The following is a 19,991-nucleotide window of genomic DNA, read 5'->3' on the forward strand; positions in this document are numbered from 1 at the left end:
ACGCCATATGGTTTTTTGAAGGCAGATTTAGCTGAACTGGTTTTTAGTTGCCATGTCCCATTTGAAGCCCCCCCGGATGCACCTTTACAGTATCAACTCAAAAAAGTTACCACATTTTGGAAACTACGGGATAAGGTGCCATTTTTATTGGTACTATTTTGGGGTACATATGATCATTACCATTCTCTTTTTTTACTTTATTAATTTTATAAAGATCACTTTTTTTACTTTTCTTTTCTTTACTTTATTTCTGTTCACTTTTGGGGGTCTGATCCCCTCTGCAATGCATTACAATACATCTGTATTGTAATGCATTGCCTGTTCATGTACTACAGTGAGTAATACACAAACAGGTTGCCTAGGAGACCCAGCCTGAGGCTGGATCTCCTCGGCACCCGTAGAAGGCAGGTCCAGATGCAGTGCAAGGCATTAGGCAGCCTCTGCCTTCTGACACATCGAGTCCCCGCCACAGCAGCGCGGGGACTCGATGCGCTCCCTCACCCGACACAAATCTCTTCTATGTCGTGGTCAGCGCGGACGTACTATTATGTCAAATTGCGGGAACACAGTGGCTCCCATGACGTACTAGTACGTCATGTGTCGGGAAGGGGTTAAGGTCCCTTTACACGGGACAATACAGCATGCGATTGTCGGAAGGAGGAGTGATCGCTAATGTCATCGCTAATCCCCATACAGACTAGTTGTTTGCCGGCAGCAGGTGCTGTTTACAAAGCACGATCTGCTGCCGGCAAATGATGAGCTTTATGTCCGCATGAATAATCTATTACCTGATGACAAGGGCTGGTACAGAGATAGGTCGCTGGCAATCAATATAGGAATATATCAGGGTAGATTTAGAGATGGAAATGGACTGCATAGCATTCACTTAGAAGGCCTACAGGCAGGATTGAACTGGGGCCGCTTGGACCCAACAAAGAAATTTATTCTCGGGCCCCAACCTTCATATCATCTATAAAGTTAATATGTTTTGATTTAAAGAAATAGATCCTAGTGGAGATTTATTGTCTCCAAAGGCAGCTCCAAATGATGTTTTTTTTCCTCTGGACCTTTGGAGCCAAGGATCCTCTGGGGGACCAGTCAGATGATAGATAGATATGCAGCGTCCCACTAGTGTACGTGGGCACTGCAAAGTTTGACCTCAGCCGTGTTAGCCCCCCCCCATATCAAATTTTTTTAACAAAACATATGCAGTTGTTTAGATCTTTGTTAGATCAGGTTAGATCAATTGTTGTTTGCGTTAGATCTCACACAGAAGTAGAGATATTAACAGTTATTTGCAGGGGGGGCTAACCCGTCATCAGCCCCCCCCCCCCTATCAAAATTTTTTCCAAACAATTACACATTGCACATGCAATTTTCAGGTAAAATTTGATGCAGACTAATAGGCCTTTGTTACATCCGGTAAGATCAAGTGGTTTCAACATTAGATCTCATATAATTACAGAGATATTTCACACGAAAACAGAGATATTTGGTAGTATTAAATAGGGGGGCTAGCCCCCCCCCCCCCCCCCACACACACACATGCAATTTTCTGGTAACATTTCATTCAGGCTAATAGATCTGCATTAGATCCGGTAAGATCAAGTGGTTTCAACGTTAGATCTCGTATAATTACAGAGATATTATGAATATTTGGTATTACATAAGGGAAGGCTAGCCCCCCGACATGCAATTTTATGATAAAGTTCATTCAGGCTAATAGATCTGCATTAGATACGTTGAAACCACTTGATCTTACCGGATCTAACGAAGGCCTATTAGCCTGAATGAAATTTTTCCCGAAAATTCCCTTATGTAATACCAAAAATTCATAATATCTCTGTAATTATATGAGCTCTAACGTTGAAACCACTTGATCTTACCGGATCTAATGCAGATCTATTAGTCTGAATAAAATTTTACCAGAAAATTGCAGCCCCCCTATTTAATACTACCTAATATGTGTATTTTCATTTAAAATATCTCTGTAATTATATGAGATCCAGGGGCGTAGCTATAGGAGTTGCAGAGGTAGCAGTCGCTACCAGACCCAAGACCTTTGTGCCACATAAGACACTGGCATTATAGAAAGTGCATGCTGGTCAATTTACACCTCTTGCTGGAGGGAAGGGGTTAGGTCAAGAATTTGGCATGAGAGGCTGCCCTTTCAATGTTTGCCTCAGGCAGCAGGAAGGCTACGTGCTCCCCTGCCCCTTTCCAACAAGCACTAAGGGAGGGGGGCCCAAGCTGAACTCTTGCACTAGGGCCCATGAGCTTTTAGCTACACCCCTGATGAGATCTAACGTTGAAACCACTTGATCTTACCGGATCTAACGAAGGCCGATTAGCCTGAATGAAATTTTACCAGAAAATTGCATGTGGGGGGGCTAGCGCCCCCTAATGTAATACCAAATATCCATAATATCTCTGTAATTATATGAGATCTAACGTTGAAACCACTTGATATTACCGGATCTAACGAAGGCCTATTAGTCTGCATCAAATTTTACCGGAAAAATGCATGTGGAAGGGCTAATTATGTGAGATCTATCAAAACAACTTGTTAATCATATCGGATCTAACAAATATCTTCCAATATACAGTCAGGTCCATAAATATTGGGACATCGACACAATTCTAACATTTTTGGCTCTATACACAACCACAATGGATTTGAAATTAAACGAACAAGATGTTCTTTAACTGCAGACTGTCAGCTTTAATTTGAGGATATTTACATCCAAATCAGGTGAACGGTGTAGGAATTACAACAGTTTGCATATGTGCCTCCCACTTGTTAAGGAACCAAAAGTAATGGGACAATTGGCTTCTCAGCTGTTCAATGGCCAGGTGTGTGTTATTCCCTCATTATCCCATTATTACAATGAGCAAATAAAAGGTCCAGAGTTAATTTCAAGTGTGCTATTTGGATTTGGAATCTGTTGCTGTCAACTCTCAAGATGAGAGCCAAAGAGCTGTCACTATCAGTGACGCAAGCCATCATTAGGGTGAAAAAACAAAAGAAACCCTCAGAGAGATAGCAAAAACATTAGGCGTGGCCAAAACAACTGTTTGAAACATTCTTAAAAAGAAGGAACGCACCGTGAGCTCAGCAACACCAAAAGACCCGGGAGACCACGGAAAACAACTGTGGTGGGTGACCGAAGAATTCTTTCCCTGGTGAAGAAAACACCCTTCACAACAGTTAGCCAGATCAAGAACACTCTCCAGGAGGTAGGTGTATGTGTGTCAAAGTCAACAATCAAGAGAAGACTTCACCAGAGTGAATACAGAGGGTTCACCACAAGATGTAAACCATTGGTGAGCCTCAAAAACAGGAAGGCCAGATTAGAGTTTGCCAAACGACATCTAAAAAGCCTTCACAGTTCTGGAACAACATCCTATGGACAGATGAGACCAAGATCAACTTGTACCAGAGTGATGGGAAGAGAAGAGTATGGAGAAGGAAAGGAACTGCTCATGATCCTAAGCATACCACCTCATCAGTGAAACATGGTGGTGGTAGTGTCATGGCGTGGGCACGTATGGCTGCCAATGGAACTGGTTCTCTTGTATTTATTGATGATGTGACTGCTGACAAAAGCAGCAGGATGAATTCTGAAGTGTTTCAGGCAATATTATCTGCTCATATTCAGCCAATTGCTTCAGAACTTATTGGAAGGCGTTTCACAGTGCAGATGGACAATGACCCAAAGCAAACTGCATAAAGCAACCAAAGAGTTTTTTAAGGGAAAGAAGTGGTATGTTATCAATGATCAAGTCAATCACCTGACCTGAATCCGATTGAGCATGCATTTCACTTGCTGAAGACAAAACTGAAGGGAAAATGCCCCAAGAACAAGCAGGAACTGAAGACAGTTGCAGTAGAGGCCTGGCAGAGCATCACCAGGGATTAAACCCAGCATCTGTCCCATTACTTTTGTTCATTTAACAAGTGGGAGGCACATATGCAAACTGTTGTAATTCCTACACCGTTCACCAGATTTGGATGTAAATACCCTCAAATTAAAGCTGTCTGCAGTCAAAGCACATCTTGTTCGTCTCATTTCAAATCCATTGTGGTGGTGTATAGAGCCAAAAATGTTAGAATTGTGTAGATGGCCCAATATTTATGGACCTGACTGTAGCTAATTGTTTGGTAAATTTTTTGATAAGGGGGGGCTGATTGCGGGGTAACCCCCCCCCCCCCCCCCCCCCCCGCGCAAATAACTGTTAATATCTCTACTTCTGTGTGAGATCTAACACAAACAACAATTGATCTAACCTGATCTAACAAAGATCTAACCAACTGCATATGTTTTGTTCAAAAACTTTGATATGGGGGGGCTAACACGGCTATGGTCAAAGTTTGTCCTATTCATGTGATTTGCATATTTCTGTGATTTAGCAATAAAATCTCTGTTAACAGGCTGTTATGTGCACTACACATATTCCACCACTAGATGGGGATAGCACCATAGTCTATATATACCACAGTTCAGGCCTAGTTAGTGGGTTGTTGGGGGAGAAAGTGGAAGGAGCTGGAGTGAGGAGCAGGGGGGGGGGGGGTAAGGAAGGAGAGGACCCCCTCCTCTCAGCTCTCTCTTGGGCTCCACGGCCCAGAGGAGCCAATTCTCTTGTGTGTGTAGAAGATAATGACTTAAACCACCGTTACTGAGATTAGAACAAGACAAAGAGCTAAGTACCAGTGAGAAGATACCTTTCGTACTCTAACAAGACTTTAGCCTGATGCAGGACTACACATAAAGCCTGTTATAAGGGATTTACAGCATTCAAGCTCCATATACAGTACAGACCAAAAGTTTGGACACACCTTCTCATTCAAAGAGTTTTCTTTATTTTCATGACTATGAAGGCATCAAAACTATGAATTAACACATGTGGAATTATATACATAACAAACAAGTGTGAAACAACTGAAAATATGTCATATTCTAGGTTCTTCAAAGTAGCTACCTTTTGCTTTGATTACTGCTTTGCACACTCTTGGCATTCTCTTGATGAGCTTCAAGAGGTAGTCCCCTGAAATGGTTTTCACTTCACAGGTGTGCCCTGTCAGGTTTAATAAGTGGGATTTCTTGCCTTATAAATGGGGTTGGGACCATCAGTTGTGTTGAGGAGAAGTCAGGTGGATACACAGCTGATAGTCCTACTGAATAGACTGTTAGAATTTGTATTATGGCAAGAAAAAAGCAGCTAAGTAAAGAAAAACGAGTGGCCATCATTACTTTAAGAAATGAAGGTCCGTCAGTCAGCCGAAAAATCGGGAAAACTTTGAAAGTAAGGGCTATTTGACCATGAAGGAGAGTGATGGGGTGCTGCGCCAGATGACCTGGCCTCCTCATCAAGAGAATGCCAAGAGTGTGCAAAGTAGTAATCAAAGCAAAAGGTGGCTACTTTGAAGAACCTAGAATATGACATATTTTCAGTTGTTTCACACTTGTTTGTTATGTATATAATTCCACATGTGTTAATTCATAGTTTTGATGCCTTCAGTGTGAATCTACAATTTTCATAGTCATGAAAATAAAGAAAACTCTTTGAATGAGAAGGTGTGTCCAAACATTGGTCTGTACTGTACATGAGAGACTGTTTAAATCTGGATGTAAATTGCTGTCAAGATCCTGCTTGCAGTAAAGTTCTGAGTTGGATTTGAACCCTTTCTCATTCTTCCATCTCCATACTACAACCACTCTCAGGGGAGGGCTGGCAGCCTTAGTCCTGGGGGGCAAATCCAGTCAAGTGGCCCATTTCTAGCCCCTCCCATTATTAAAAGCCCCTCCTACATATAATAGGCCACTCCCAACACACACTGTACAGCTGACATTCTATAGTTGAGGCCTGTCTCTACACATCATACGGAGAGGGGAGGTCTGTCCTGGCTGCACTGCCTGCTTATATAACAAGCTACAGCCAGGAAGCTCCTCCGCTCTCCTCCCTCCCCAGATCCTGCTCAAGGCTTGTGGTTCCCCCCCACCATCTGCCACCCGCCCGTGGCCTGCTGCCCCCTTTCGTCGTCCTCACCCAGCTCTGAATCCTCCTTCTGCAAATGGCAGGAGGAGGAGCCGGAGCATCTCCTCTCCTACATAGCGCCCCCTACCTCTTACATCCAGTGATGTCACCTTTGATGTAGACATTCTCTTTCCTCATCTTCTCCATTCACACCAGACCGCCATGATGATTTTTCTGCCATCTCCCGTCTCTGCAGAGATTGAGAAACAGACATTAGTTTCCTGCCACCCCCAATACTATACTGCAGAAACAGTCCCCCTGGAAATACTACTACCACACAGATAGTGCCCCCAATACTGTGCCCGCTGTGCCCCCAATACTATACTGCAGAAACAGTCCCCCTGGAAATACTACTACCACACAGATAGTGCCCGCTTAAACAATTATTGGCACACAGTACTCTAAAAAATAACTGCGCCCAGACACTAATAGTATAAAGATAATGTCCCCCAAAAATAATTGTGCTAAGCTGATACTATGCCAGGGTGCCCCCAAAGTAACAGTGCTCCCCAAAATCCCATCAATAGAAATAATTCTCTGCCAGAGCACACTTAGTAGTAATAATGCCCCTATAGTGCCCTAGTAATCATGTTCCTCATAGCCCCCCAGTAGTAGTAAAGCTCCCCATAATACCCCCTAGTAGTACTAATTTTCCCTATAATATGACAGTACATGAAATACCCCCGCTTAGTGCCCGCAGTTGAGCTAATGTCCCCATAATGTATGCCAGTATAAAATACCCCTATATAGTGCCCCAGTAAATGCCCTCATACTGCTCCTCTCCCCCTTCCCCATAGTGTTCCCCATAATATGCCAGTAAAAAAAATCCCCTTAGTGCCCCCAGCAGATGCCCCTATAGTGCTCCTCTCCCCCACAATGTGCCAGTAAAAATATGCCCCTTCTAAGTGCCACCATATGCCCCAATAGTGCTCCACTCCCCCATAGTGCCCCCAAATACTGCCCCATAGTGGGGCTCTCCCATATAGTGCCTCCCATAATGTGCCAGTAAAAAATGCCCCCTTAGTGCTACCAAATGCCATAGTGCCCCCCATAATGTTCCAATACAAAAGGCCCCCAGATACCCCCATAGTGCTCCTCTCTCCCATGGTGCCCCCCATGTGCCAGTAAGAAATGCCCTCATAGTGCCAGCTCCCCTCATAGTGCCAGCTCCCCCCCATAGTGCCAGCCCCCCCCTAGTGCCAGCTCCCCCATAGTGCCAGCCCCCCATAGTGCCAGCTCCCCATAGTGCCAGCTCCCCCATAGTGCCAGCTCCCCCATAGTGCCAGCTCCCCCAATAGTGTCAGCTCCCCTATAGTGCCAGCTCCCCCTATAGTGCCAGCTCCCCCTATAGTGTCAGCTCCCCCTATAGTGCCAGCTCCCCTATAGTGTCAGCCCCCCTATAGTGCCAGCTCCCCCTATAGTGCCAGCTCCCCCATAGTGCCAGCCCCCCCATAGTGCCAGCTCCCCCTATAGTGTCAGCTCCCCCATAGTGCCAGATCCCCCCATAGTGCCAGATCCCCCCCTATAGTGCCAGCCCCCCCATAGTGCCAACCCCCCCCCCATAGTGCCCCCCCATAGTGCCAGCTCCCCCCCCATACTGCCCCCCCATAGTGCTAGCTCCCCCCCCATAGTGCCAGATCCCCCCCATAGTGCCAAATCCCCCCCCCCATAGTGCCAGATCCCCCCCATAGTGCCAGATCCCCCCCATAGTGCCAGATCCCCCCCCCATAGTGCCAGATCCCCCCCATAGTGCCAGATCCCCCCCATAGTGCCAGATCCCCCCCCATAGTGCCAGATCCCCCCCCCATAGTGCCAGATCCCCCCCCCCCCATAGTGCCAGATCCCCCCCCCCCCATAGAGCCAGCCCCCTGCAAAGAAAAAAAAACAAAAACACTAATACTTACCTCCAGACCATCAGCAGCGATGCAGGCTCTTCCGGCTTGTGTCCCTGCTGTGTGCTGCCCGGCTCAGGCGGCGCAATGATGACATCACCATGCCGCCTGAGCCCGCCTCTGATAGGCTGCAGGCATTAGTGCCTGCGGCCTATCAGAAGAACAGGGGAGGGACACGCCTCTCCCTCCCCTGCCCCACAGCACACAGCACGGCCGCAATTACATCCAGGGCCGCGCCGCCTGTGGTGATCGGCGGTACGGCCCTGAAGAATTAAAAATATATATATATATTTTTTTTTTAAGACCGTTTATTTAGGGCGGCCTGGGGGGCAATTGCCTCCCTGCCCCCCGGCCCAGCCCGCCCCTGACCACTCTCATCATTTTGCACCACCAAGGTGCTGGCATCCCGATTTTACCTAATTCAGGGGCCCAGCCGCACAAGCACCCAGAAAATCCAATCACCATCAAGGGCACCTCAATCACCACCTGGCCGGTGTCCCCTGTAGAAGACTGTGCTCCGGAGAATTTGGTGCTGTTCTCCCCTTTACTGCAGCCCGGCCCAGGGAGCGTCAAAACTGTGAGTAAAGAACTAACTGTGATTATTCCTCTGTACACCGTCACCTCACAAGTTATCCCCCTGCGGTCCTGGCTCACTGCAGATACATAGCTTATGGCTGATTTTGGTATCTTTATACATTGCATTTTCCAAGTTTTAAGTCTGGGAGGAGATTTAAGGGGTTTTCAACAGTTTAAAATACAGCAGATGGCAGCTGCAAATGCAAATCGGTACATGACATCACAGTATTACATGACATCACAAAGATGGCCCTTGCCAGACACTATAAAGGCTTCTCATTCCTTTTCAGGAGGGCGACCTGTGTAGTCAGAGGCTACAACCTCCATGTACAGAGCTTTTCCAGGGCACACTTCAATCTGCACTCAATCCCTCTTAATTGAGCAAAAAATGAAAACAGAATTTTAGAAATGTTTGCAAATGTATTACAAAGCAAAAACTAAAATTTTGCAAGGTCATAAATATTCAGTCCCTTTTCTATGATACTTGACATTTAGTTCTGGGGGCCTCCTATTTCTCTTGATCATCTTTGAGATGTTTCTACACCTTGATTCGAGTCCACCTGTGGTAAACTCAGTTGACACACTCCTGTCTATATAAGGTCTCACAGGTGACTATGCATTTAAGCACAAAAAACAAGCCATGAGATGGAAAGAACTGCCTGTAGAGCTCAGAGACAGACTTATGGGAGGCACGGTTCTGAAAAAAAATCTGGCAGCACTGAAAGTTCCCAAGAGCATAGTGGCCTCCATAATTCTTAAATGGAAGATGTTTGAGACAACCAGGACTCTCCCTAGAGCTGGCCATCCCACCAAACTACATAATTGGAGGAAAGGGCCATAGGAAAAATGGATTTGGTAAGAGGAGTGGCCAAGAACCCAATGGACACTCTGGCCGGGCAGATGGGAGAAACTTCCAGAAGGTCAACCATCACTGCAGCACTCCACCAATGTAGACTTTATGACAAAGTGGCTAGAAAGAAGCCTTTCCACAGTAAGAGACATAAAAGTAAAAAAAAGTATGTATAAATATATATACACTGCTCAAAAAAATAAAGGGAACACAAAAATAACACATCCTAGATCTGAGTTGATTAAATATTCTTCTGAAATACTTTGTTCTTTACATAGTTGAATGTGCTGACAACAAAATCACACAAAAATAAAAAAATGGAAATCAAATTTTTCAACCCATGGAGGTCTGGATTTGGAGTCACACTCAAATTTAAAGTGGAAAAACACACTACAGGCTGATCCAACTTTGATGTAATGTCCTTAAAACAAGTCAAAATGAGGCTCAGTAGTGTGTGGCCTCCACGTGCCTGTAATGACCTCCCTACAATGCCTGTGCATGCTCCTGATGAGGTGGCGGACGGTCTCCTAAGGGATCTCCTCCCAGACCTGGACTAAAGCATCTGCCAACTCCTGGACAGTCTGTGGTGCAACATGACGTTGGTGGATAGAGCGAAACATGATGTCCCAGATGTGCTCAATTGGATTCAGGTCTGGGGAACGGGCGGGCCAGTCCATAGCATCAATGCCTTCGTCTTGCAGGAACTGCTGACACACTCCAGCCACATGAGGTCTAGCATTGTCTTCCATTAGGAGGAACCCAGGGCCAACCGCACCAGCATATGGTCTCACAGGGGGTCTGAGGATCTCATTTCTGTACCTAATGGCAGTCAGGCTACCTCTGGCGAGCACATGGAGGGCTGTGCGGCCCTCCAAAGAAATGCCACCCCACACCATTACTGACCTAATGCCAATCCGGTCATGATGGAGGATGTTGCAGGCAGCAGAACGTTCTCCACGGCGTCTCCAGACTCTGTCACGTCTGTCACATGTGCTCAGTGTGAACCTGCTTTCATCTGTGAAGAGCACAGGGTGCCAGTGGCGAATTTGCCAATCTTGGTGTTCTCTGGCAAATGCCAAACATCCTGCACGGTGTTGGGCTGTAAGCACAACCCCCACCTGTGGACATCGGGCCCTCATATCACCCTCATGGAGTCTGTTTCTGACCGTTTGAGCAGACACATGCACATTTGTGGTCTGCTGGAGGTCATTTTGCAGGGCTCTGGCAGTGCTCCTCCTGTTCCTCCTTGCACAAAGGCGGAGGTAGCGGTCCTGCTGCTGGGTTGTTGCCCTCCTACGGCCTCCTCCACGTCTCCTGATGTACTGGCCTGTCTCCTGGTAGCGCCTCCATGCTCTGGACATTATGCTGACAGACACAGCAAACCTTCCTGCCACAGCTCGCATTGATGTGCCATCCTGGATAAACTGCACTACCTGAGCCATTTGTGTGGGTTGTAGACTCCGTCTTATGCTACCACTAGAGTGAAAGCACCGCCAGCATTCAAAAGTGACCAAAACATCAGCCAGGAAGCATAGGAACCCAGAAGTGGTCTGTGGTCACCACCTGCAGAACCACTCCTTTATTGGGGATGTCTTGCTAATTGCCTATAATTTCCACCTGTTGTCTATCCCATTTGCACAACAGCATGTGAAATTTATTGGCACTCAGTGTTGCTTCCTAAGTGCACAGTTTGATTTCACTGAAGTGTGATTCACTTGGAGTTACATTGTGTTGTTTAAGTGTTCCCTTTATTTTTTTGAGCAGTGTATATATATATGACTGTGAGAAAGAAGATTCTGTGGTCTGATAAAACCAACATTGTTGGCCTAAGCATCATGTTTGGAGGAGACCAGGTACTGACCAATACCATCCCTACAGCTGGGACAGGTAAACTGGTGAGAGTTGAGGGAAAGCTGAATATTACAGTGATAACCTGATTCATAGTGATCTTTACCTCAGACTGGGCAGAAGGTTTACCTTCCAATAAGACAATGATAACTCTATGAATGTCCTTGAGTGGCTTATCCAGAGCCCTGACTTGAACATCTCTGAAGAGACCTGAACATGGCTGTCCGACAGTCCCCTTACAACCTGACAGAGTTTGAGAGGATCTGCAGAGAAGTATGGCAGAAAATGCCCAAATCCAGGTGTTTTTCACTTTGTCATTATGGAGTATTGAGTGCATTTGTATTGATGGGGAAAAGCTTGATTTTTTTTTTTAGCAACATAACAAAATGTGAAAAAAGTGAAAGGGTCTGTAGATTTTCTGAATGAAAAATAGATAGATAATAAATAGATAGCCCCAGAGAGCAAACATTTATAAATGGACATGTTCTGGATTAGTATAGTTGTACAATGAACCTTCATAAAAAAAAAAAATCTTCTGGTGGACACAAGGTACAGTGCTTTCTGCACCTATAGACAGTAAAGCAAGTAACTTGGGAATCACCTATTTCAGGATTACAGAAGTTGTTCGGTTTTAAAAATGCATTTTCAAATAGTGTATTCTAAAATTCTGAATTAACGGATAGGGTCCCCACTTCAGGATACAGAGAGTAGAGTAGCTTCCAAGAACATCTCAAGCTCTAGAGCAGTGGTTCTCAACCTGTGCTACGCATATCCCAAGGGATACATGGGACTGCCCTAGCATCCAGCAATGTTTCACTAGAGCTTCATATCCAACTGTATCTCCATCCCCAGGACAGCAATACAGTTAAATGCTGCAACGGGGCATCAGGTTAAATGCTGCAACGGGGCATCAGAGCCAATGTCTCCCTGCCCTATCGTTCACTTTTATAGGCCACAGGCACTAGGCCTGAGGCTTACTGTATCAGAGGACGGCGCAGGCAGCACAATTACATCATCATTAGAGTTGAGCGAACACCTGGATGTTCGGGTTCGAGAAGTTCGGCCGAACTTCCCGGAAATGTTCGGGTTCGGGATCCGAACCCGATCCGAACTTCGTCCCGAACCCCATTGAAGTCAATGGGGACCCGAACTTTTGGGCACTAAAAAGGCTGTAAAATAGCCCAGGAAAGAGCTAGAGGGCTGCAAAAGGCAGCAACATGTAGGCAAATCCCCTGCAAACAAATGTGGATAGGGAAATGAATTAAAATAAAAATTAAAAAAATAAAAATGAACCAATATCAATTGGACAGAGGTCCCATAGCAGAGAATCTGGCTTCACGTCAGCAGAGAATCAGTCTCTTCATGCCATAGCAAAGAATCTGGCTTCATGTCAGCAGAGAATCAGTCTCTTCATGCCATAGCAGAGAATCTGGCTTCAAGTCAGCGCAGAATCAGTCTTCATGTCATAGCAGAGAATCAGGCTTCACGTCACCCACCACTGGAACAGGCCACTGTCACACATTTAGGCCCAGGCACCCAGGCAGAGGAGAGAGGTCCCGTAACAGAGAATCTGGTCTTATGTCAGCGCAGAATCTGTATTCATGTCATAGCAGAGAATCAGGCTTCACGTCACCCACCACTGGAACAGGCCACTGTCACACATTTAGGCCCAGGCACCCAGGCAGAGGAGAGAGGTCCCGTAACAGAGAATCTGGCCTTATGTCAGCGCAGAATCTGTCTTCATGTCATAGCAGAGAATCAGGCTTCACGTCACCCACCACTGGAACAGGCCACTGTCACACATTTAGGCCCAGGCACCCAGGCAGAGGAGAGAGGTCCCGTAACAGAGAATCTGGCCTTATGTCAGCGCAGAATCTGTCTTCATGTCATAGCAGAGAATCAGGCTTCACGTCACCCACCACTGGAACAGGCCACTGTCACACATTTAGGCCCCGGCACCCAGACAGAGGAGAGCGGTCCCGTAACAGAGAATCTGGCCTTATGTCAGCGCAGAATCTGTCTTCATGTCATAGCAGAGAATCAGGCTTCACGTCACCCACCACTGGAACAGGCCACTGTCACACATTTAGGCCCAGGCACCCAGGCAGAGGAGAGAGGTCCCGTAACCGAGAATCTGGCCTTATGTCAGCGCAGAATCTGTATTCATGTCATAGCAGAGAATCAGGCTTCACGTCACCCACCACTGGAACAGGCCACTGTCACACATTTAGGCCCAGGCACCCAGGCAGAGGAGAGAGGTCCCGTAACAGAGAATCTGGCCTTATGTCAGCGCAGAATCTGTCTTCATGTCATAGCAGAGAATCAGGCTTCACGTCACCCACCACTGGAACAGACAACTGTCACACATTTAGGCCCAGGCACCCAGGCAGAGGAGAGAGGTCCCGTAACAGAGAATCTGGCCTTATGTCAGCGCAGAATCTGTCTTCATGTCATAGCAGAGAATCAGGCTTCACGTCACCCACCACTGGAACAGGCCACTGTCACACATTTAGGCCCAGGCACCCAGGCAGAGGAGAGAGGTCCCGTAACAGAGAATCTGGCCTTATGTCAGCGCAGAATCTGTCTTCATGTCATAGCAGAGAATCAGGCTTCACGTCACCCACCACTGGAACAGGCCACTGTCACACATTTAGGCCCAGGCACCCAGGCAGAGGAGAGAGGTCCCGTAACAGAGAATCTGGCCTTATGTCAGCGCAGAATCTGTCTTCATGTCATAGCAGAGAATCAGGCTTCACGTCACCCACCACTGGAACAGGCCACTGTCACACATTTAGGCCCAGGCACCCAGGCAGAGGAGAGAGGTCCCGTAACAGAGAATCTGGCCTTATGTCAGCGCAGAATCTGTCTTCATGTCATAGCAGAGAATCAGGCTTCACGTCACCCACCACTGGAACAGGCCACTGTCACACATTTAGGCCCCGGCACCCAGACAGAGGAGAGCGGTCCCGTAACAGAGAATCTGGCCTTATGTCAGCGCAGAATCTGTATTCATGTCATAGCAGAGAATCAGGCTTCACGTCACCCACCACTGGAACAGGCCACTGTCACACATTTAGGCCCAGGCACCCAGGCAGAGGAGAGAGGTCCCGTAACAGAGAATCTGGCCTTATGTCAGCGCAGAATCTGTCTTCATGTCATAGCAGAGAATCAGGCTTCACGTCACCCACCACTGGAACAGGCCACTGTCACACATTTAGGCCCAGGCACCCAGGCAGAGGAGAGAGGTCCCGTAACAGAGAATCTGGCCTTATGTCAGCGCAGAATCTGTCTTCATGTCATAGCAGAGAATCAGGCTTCACGTCACCCACCACTGGAACAGGCCACTGTCACACATTTAGGCCCAGGCACCCAGGCAGAGGAGAGAGGTCCCGTAACAGAGAATCTTGCCTTATGTCAGCGCAGAATCTGTCTTCATGTCATAGCAGAGAATCAGGCTTCACGTCACCCACCACTGGAACAGGCCACTGTCACACATTTAGGCCCAGGCACCCAGGCAGAGGAGAGAGGTCCCGTAACAGAGAATCTGGCCTTATGTCAGCGCAGAATCTGTCTTCATGTCATAGCAGAGAATCAGGCTTCACGTCACCCACCACTGGAACAGGCCACTGTCACACATTTAGGCCCCGGCACCCAGACAGAGGAGAGCGGTCCCGTAACAGAGAATCTGGCCTTATGTCAGCGCAGAATCTGTATTCATGTCATAGCAGAGAATCAGGCTTCATGTCACCCACCACTGGAAGAGGCCACTGTCACACATTTAGGCCCCGGCACCCAGACAAAGGAGAGGTTCATTCAACTTTGGGTTGCCCCGCAATATAATGGTAAAATGAAATTAAAAATAGTATTGAATGAGGAAGTGCCCTGGAGTAGAATAATATATTGTTAAGGGGAGGTAGTTAATATCTAATCTGCACAAGGGATGGACAGGTCCTGTGGGATCCATGCCTAGTTCATTTTTATGAACGTCAGCTTGTCCACATTGGCTGTAGACAGGCGTCTGCGTTTGTCTGTAATGACGCCCCCTGCCGTGCTGAATACACGTTCAGACAAAACGCTGGCCGCCGGGCAGGCCAGCACCTCCAAGGCATAAAAGGCTAGCTCTGGCCACGTGGACAATTTGGAGACCCAGAAGTTGAATGGGGCCGAACCATCAGTCAGTACGTGGAGGGGTGTGCACAGGTACTGTTCCACCATGTTAGTGAAATGTTGCCTCCTGCTAACACGTTTCCGTATCAGGTGGTGGTGCAGTTAGCTGTGGCGTGGTGACAAAACTTTTCCACATCTCTGCCATGCTAACCCTGCCCTCAGAGGAGCTGGCCGTGACACAGCTGCGTTGGCGACCTCTTGCTCCTCCTCTGCCTTCGCCTTGGGCTTCCACTGGTTCCCCTGTGACATTTGGGAATGCTCTCAGTAGCGCGTCTACCAACGTGCGCTTGTACTCGCGCATCTTCCTATCACGCTCCAGTGTAGGAAGTAAGGTGGGCACATTGTCTTTGTACCGGGGATCCAGCAGGGTGGCAACCCAGTATTCCGCACACGTTAAAATGTGGGCAACTCTGCTGTCGTTGCGCAGGCACTGCAGCATGTAGTCGCTCATGTGTGCCAGGCTGCCCAGAGGTAAGAACAAGCTGTCCTCTGTGGGAGGCGTATCGTCATCGTCCTGTGTTTCCCCCCAGCCACGCACCAGTGATGGGCCCGAGCTGCTTTGGGTGCCACCCCGCTGTGAACATGCTTCATCCTCATCCTCCTCCACCTCCTCCTCATCCTCGTCCTCCTCGTCCTCCAGTAGTGGGCCCTGTCTGGCCACATTTGTACCTGGCCTCTGGTGTTGCAAAAAACCTCCCTCTGAGTCACTTTGAAGAGACTGGCCTGAAAGTGCTAAAAATGACCCCTCTTCCTCCTCTTCCTCCTGGGCCACCTCCTCTTCCATCATCGCCCTAAGTGTTTTCTCAAGGAGACATAGAAGTGGTATTGTAACGCTGATAACGGCGTCATCGCCACTGGCCATGTTGGTGGAGTACTTGAAACAGCGCAACAGGGCACACAGGTCTCGCATGGAGGCCCAGTCATTGGTGGTGAAGTGGGTCTGATCCGCAGTGCGACTGACCCGTGCGTGCTGCAGCTGAAACTCCACTATGGCCTGCTGCTGCTCGCACAGTCTGTCCAGCATATGCAAGGTGGAGTTCCACCTGGTGGGTACGTCGCATATGAGGCGGTGAGCGGGAAGGCCGAAGTTACGCTGTAGCGCAGACAGGCGAGCAGCGGCAGGGTGTGAACGCCGGAAGCGCGAACAGACGGCCCGCACTTTATGCAGCAGCTCTGACATGTCGGGGTAGTTGCGAATGAACTTCTGCACCACCAAATTCAGCACATGCGCCAGGCAAGGGATGTGCGTCAAACCGGCTAGTCCCAGAGCTGCAACGAGATTTCGCCCATTATCGCACACCACCAGGCCGGGCTTGAGGCTCACTCGTCGGTCTGTTGTTCTATACCCCGCCACAACTCCCGTGCTGTGCTGAAGTTGGTGGTGAAGGTGTGTGGCTGACTGGATGAGCAGGTGGAAGAAGAGGAGGAGGAAGCTGAGTAGGAGGAGGAGGAGACAGGAGGCAAAGAATGTTGCCCTGCGATCCTTGGCGGCGGAAGGACGTGCGCCAAACAGCTCTCCGCCTGGGGCCCAGCCGCCACTACATTTACCCAGTGTGCAGTTAGGGAGATATAGCGTCCCTGGCCGTGCTTACTGGTCGCGTATCTGTGGTTAGGTGGACCTTGCCACAGATGGCGTTGCGCAGTGCACACTTGATTTTTGTCGGACACTTGTTTGTGCAGGGAAGGCACGGCTCTCTTGGAGAAGTAGTGGCGGCTGGGAACAACATACTGTGTGACAGCAAGTGACATGAGCTGTTTGAAGCTGTGTGTGTCCACCAGCCTAAATGACAGCATTTCATAGGCCAGTAGTTTAGAAATGCTGGCATTCAGGGCCAGGGATCGAGGGTGGCTAGGTGGGAATTTACGCTTTCTCTCAAATGTTTGTGAGATGGAGAGCTGAACGCTGCCGTGTGACATGGTTGAGATGCTTGGTGACGCAGGTGGTGGTGTTGGTGGTACATCCCATGTTTGCTGGGCGGCAGGTGCCAACGTTCCTCCAGAGGCGGAGGAAGAGGCCGAGGCGGCGGCAGCAGCAGAAGAGGCCGAGGCGGCGGCAGCAGCAGAAGAGGTAGCAGGGGGAGCCTGAGTGACTTCTTTGTTTTTAAGGTGTTTACTCCACTGCAGTTCATGCTTTGCATGCAGGTGCCTGGTCATGCAGGTTGTGCTAAGGTTCAGAACGTTAATGCCTCGCTTCAGGCTCTGATGGCACAGCGTGCAAACCACTCGGGTCTTGTCGTCAGCACATTGTTTGAAGAAGTGCCATGCCAGGGAACTCCTTCAAGCTGCCTTTGGGGTGCTCGGTCCCAGATGGCGGCGGTCAGTAGCAGGCGGAGTCTCTTGGCGGCGGGTGTTCTGATTTTGCCCACTGCTCCCTCTTTTGCTACGCTGTTGGCTCGGTCTCACCACTGCCTCTTCCTCCGAACTGTGAAAGTCAGTGGCACGACCTTCATTCCATGTGGGGTCTAGGACCTCATCGTCCCCTGCATCGTCTTCCACCCAGTCTTGATCCCTGACCTCCTGTTCAGTCTGCACACTGCAGAAAGACGCAGCAGTTGGCACCTGTGTTTCGTCATCATCAGAGACGTGCTGAGGTGGTATTCCCATGTCCTCATCATCAGGAAAAATAAGTGGTTGTGCGTTAGTGCATTCTATCTCTTCCACCCCTGGGGAAGGGCTAGGTGGATGCCCTTGGGAAACCCTGGCAGCAGAGTCTTCAAACAGCATAAGAGACTGCTGCATAACTTGAGGCTCAGACAGTTTCCCTGATATTGATGGGGGTGATGTGACAGACCGATGGGCTTGGTTTTCATGCGCCATCTGTGCGCTTTCTGCAGAAGACTGGGTGGGAGATAATGTGAACGTGCTGGATCCACTGTCGGCCACCCAATTGACTAATGCCTGCACCTGCTCAGGCCTTACCATCCTTAGAACGGCATTGGGCCCCACCAAATATCGCTGTAAATTCTGCTGGCTACTGGGACCTGAGGTAGTTGGTTCACTAGGACGTGTGGCTGTGGCAGAACGGCCACGTCCTCTCCCAGCACCAGAGGGTCCACTAACACCACCACGACCATGTCCACGTCCGCGTCCCTTATTAGATGTTTTCCTCATTGTTCCCATTCACCACAATTTTGAGAATGGCAAATTTGGGAATGGTTTTTCAACCCAGAAAAAAAAGTGTGCTTTTACGGTCACTACAAATAACTTGACCAGCTAAAACAGTAGAGATTTGGTTAAATAGAGATGTGAGGCCTGTTTTTTTTTGCGATGTGTGACAGGTATAGGTTTAATCACAGAATCAGATTTCTATCAGCACGCTAGCGTGTGTCTTAGGTTTTTCTGAATGACACTATCACTAGCTTCAATGTAAGATATTCTGTTTGGGATAGATTTCAAGTAGGCCTCAAATACCAGAAACTAGTTATTTTGAGAATGGCAAATTTGGGAATGGTTTTTCAACCCAGAAAAAAAAGTGTGCTTTTACGGTCACTACAAATAACTTGACCAGCTAAAACATTAGAGATTTGGTTAAATAGAGATGTGAGGCCTGGTTTTTTTTTTGCGCTGTGTGACAGGTATAGGTTTAATCACAGAATCAGATTTCTATCAGCACGCTAGCGTGTGTCTTAGGTTTTTCTGAATGACACTATCACTAGCTTCAATGTAAGATATTCTTTTTGGGATAGATTTCAAGTAGGCCTCATATACCAGAAACTAGTTATTTTGAGAATGGCAAATTTGGGAATGGTTTTTCAACCCAGAAAAAAAAGTGTGCTTTTACGGTCACTACAAATAACTTGACCAGCTAAAACAGTAGAGATTTGGTTAAATAGAGATGTGAGGCCTGTTTTTTTTTGCGCTGTGTGACAGGTATAGGTTTAATCACAGAATCAGATTTCTATCAGCACGCTAGCGTGTGTCTTAGGTTTTTCTGAATGACACTATCACTAGCTTCAATGTAAGATATTCTTTTTGGGATAGATTTCAAGTAGGCCTCAAATACCAGAAACTAGTTATTTTGAGAATGGCAAATTTGGGAATGGTTTTTCAACCCAGAAAAAAAAGTGTGCTTTTACGGTCACTACAAATAACTTGACCAGCTAAAACAGTACAGATTTGGTTGAATAGAAATGTCAGGTCTATTTTTTAGGCGCTGGGTGACAGGCTCAACTTGCCCCTGATGTAATATATGGCCAAAAAATAACCACACTGTTGATGGTTAAATGCACTTGGGTGACACAGGCTCAGCCTGCACCAGATGTAGTATATGGCCAAAAAATAATCAGACTGTCGATGGTTAAATGCACTTCGGTGACACAGGCTCAGCCTGCAACTGATGTAGTATATGGCCAAAAAATAACCAGACTGTTGATGGTTAAATGCACTTCGGTTACACAGGCTCAGCCTGCAGCTGATGTAGGATATAGCACAAAATAACCACACTATCGATGGTTAAATACACTTGGTGATAGCTTGTGCTGGCGCACCACAAGTCACAGAATGGCCGCCGATCACCCCAGAAAAAAAGTGATCTAAAAACGCTCTGGGCAGCCTCAAAAAAGTGAGCAAGTCAATAATAGCACTTCAATGATCCACAGCTGCAGATCGATCACTGGGGGCTT

This window comes from Bufo bufo, chromosome 4 (assembly GCF_905171765.1).
Source record: "Bufo bufo chromosome 4, aBufBuf1.1, whole genome shotgun sequence".
NCBI lineage: Eukaryota > Metazoa > Chordata > Amphibia > Anura > Bufonidae > Bufo > Bufo bufo.